Genomic DNA, 2,730 nt, shown 5'->3' with positions numbered 1-2,730 from the left:
TCTGTCAACATTTGACACTGGAGAGGAGAATGGGGGGGAATACTCTCTGGTTGCTTCAATTTATACTTCATGTGGGTCCTCTTACCTTAGTATGTGTTGTTTTATAAAATCATCAGGGTCTTTCCTTACACTCATTTGTAGTTTTTGATTCATTTCAGTTATCAACAGCTGGTAAGAAAGTGATTTCTTGCTGTATTTCAACTAAATATTTGGATGATTAGCTTTTGATTAGAGGTTCATTTTTAAACTTAGTTATTATCAGTTGTTAAAAAGAAGAACAGCTTTTAAAAGTTTTTTTAAAAGTTTTAGCTTTTTCCACGAGAAAGCATTTACATCAGGGGAAGGCATGAGCAGAGTGTGTCTGTTTGCTAAAAAGCTGCTTTGCATCAGACCCCAGGTATATTACACCAGTATGATGTTAGCGCCCAGGAAGAGTTTGCAAACCTGTTTATTTTTGTATGAAGCTGTTATCTGTCATAGCACAAGAAGGAAAACAGCAGCCTTGAAAAGACTTTTGTGCTGGATCAGCATGAGAGGGTTCTCTGTCAGCCTCCCACTGAGCATGTATGGAGCAGTGGCTGTGACATCAGGTTTGAGGGATTGTTCCAGATTCCTTTCTGAGACAAACAGCTGTGACTGGTGCCTGAGATGGTGATGGATGAGGCTACATGGCCCAGCTTGCCCTGTGATCTCCCCTGCTATTGCAGGACTGCCACCACCCCTCAAGGCTGGCTGCTGTGGAGACAAGGCAGAGCCTTTCTGAGCTGCTCAGACAGGTATGTAAAACAAGAATTAAAGAACGTGAGCTTTCCTCATTTTAACAAAATGAAAATACCAGAGCTATGGGTAAGTAGCTGAATTTCCTTTAACAAAAGGAAAATTTCCTTTAACACGTAGGGTTTTGCCTGATAAAACCCTTTTCCTCTTTGCTTTTCCCAAGGCTAATCTTGCAATCAGAATAGGGTTCTTCTTCCAGAAACAGTGAGCAAATCTCCTCATACTATATTTTCCAGTGAGGAAACAGGGATGAGCTGGTCCTGCTGGATGTGTGTGGGTTGTGGCTCTTTCACTGGCCCCATGGCAGTAGGGAGGGTGACAGTCTTGCTGCACTGACCCCTCATGCAGGATATGGCTGAAGGGCCCAGACAGGGTGAGTAGGACAGTATGTGGCATTTGGGGTCCTGGTGTGGGAGAGGCACCACTTCTGAGGAAAGTGAGGTGGGACCTGGAAACAGGGATACTTGTGCCCCTCGCTGTCCAGAGGGCTCGGCTGGTCTGGGGAGTTACTCGTGTTCTCTTTCCCATAAGACACAGGCTGTTTGCTGTGAGATCACCTTCCTCCCCTGGACAAAGCAGCCCACAAACTCCAAAGGCTGCTCCACCACACCCAGTCCATCTAATCCCTGGTGATGATTACAGATGAGTCCCCAGCAGTTTCATCCTGTAGGACATTGTGTCCTCTGCTGCAGAGGGAGTCACAGGGTTCAGTATGTCTACAGTGAAGGTGCAATGATAAGAAATCTGTGTGATTTGTCCCCTCTAGTGATGGTCTGTCTATTACTGAGTCCCCTACGGCTGGCTCTGTGGCTCACATGCATGAGCACACAGACGCAGGATGGCTTCAGTAATATTAAGCTGACTGCAAGGAGTTAAGAAGGGTCCTTGTTGGGGTCTCCCCACCTGCCATGGAGCCCTGGGAGATAGGCCCTGGGGGGGAGACATGGGGTTTCCCTGCCCCTGGTCAGCCTCATTCCCCATTGGTTGGTTTGTGTTCCCCTGTGTGGGAAGGACCCTCAGGTACCGTGACCGGACGAGTTCCTGAGCAGGGCCCCGGCCACGCGGCTGGAGAAATAAACACCTCTGAAACATCTACCAAGAATCCGTCCATATATATATTTCCTTTCCACAGGACTCCTGGTTTGGTATATGCGTGTTACAGCAATCCCCGCTGTAACAGGTCCTTGCTTAGAGTTCCACAGAAAGCAGTTTATTGCTACAACTTGTGAAGGGTTCTAGAGGCAAATGACTCTGAACATGTGACAGCTCGAGCTTAAGTACAGGGGTGTGGCTAACACCAGGAGCCAACGGGGGAATCAGAACTGGGGTACATTACCATAACCGAACACGGCATCCCTCACCATAACTGCTAAGTCTTTGGCACCACAGACTGTCTTACCAAGAACTCTCTCTGTCTCTTGTACCACAGGTCAATCGGCCGCCACAGTCTGTCCATTCCGACAGTGACACAACAGGTTATGCTGGTGGGGTCTATAGGTGGACAAATCAGGCTGCAGCCTGCTAAACAAGCTTTGCCATCATCATTGAGAGAGAGAGGTGATACATCCATCTTTTAGCAATGCCTAAAGTTAGGGTCTGGGCCAATTTTCATCATTTTTGTTTGATGATTTTTTTTCCCTTTTCTAATTTAATTTTCAACCATGAAATAGCTCATGGTTCCCAGAGACAGAAATTCTGCCACCTTGAATATTTAACCTGAAATATTAAAATAATCTTCTGGTTTAGCCCCTTTATACCTCAGGCAAAAATGGTTTTAATATGGTGTCCAACTAATTAGCTTGCTGAGACATGTTAATAATTAAGCTAATAATTACTACACCTTTGCAATGGACCTTGAGGTAACTTAAATGCAGGTAATTTGAATATAAAAATAATTATTTATGGAATCTTTTTATTAGAACATAATTATTTTTATATTTATATTCTTTCCCT

General features: G+C 45.0%; 1 long non-coding RNA gene across 1 annotated transcript in view; it reads left to right on the top strand.

The window, feature by feature from the left end:
• The first annotated feature begins 564 nt into the window (after positions 1-564).
• LOC108449566 overlaps positions 565-2,730 on the top strand; it is a 6,770-nt gene continuing 4,604 nt past the window's right edge. The window contains exon 1 of the long non-coding RNA XR_001865783.1: positions 565-776. This is a non-coding gene — a long non-coding RNA (uncharacterized LOC108449566). The remainder of the gene's footprint in view (positions 777-2,730) is intronic.

The sequence above is a fragment of the Corvus brachyrhynchos genome, unplaced genomic scaffold (assembly GCF_000691975.1).
Source record: "Corvus brachyrhynchos isolate BGI_N302 unplaced genomic scaffold, ASM69197v1 scaffold28, whole genome shotgun sequence".
Lineage (NCBI taxonomy): Eukaryota > Metazoa > Chordata > Aves > Passeriformes > Corvidae > Corvus > Corvus brachyrhynchos.
The sequence above is the reverse complement of the archived record's forward strand: the minus strand, read 5'-3'. Positions and strand labels throughout refer to the sequence as shown.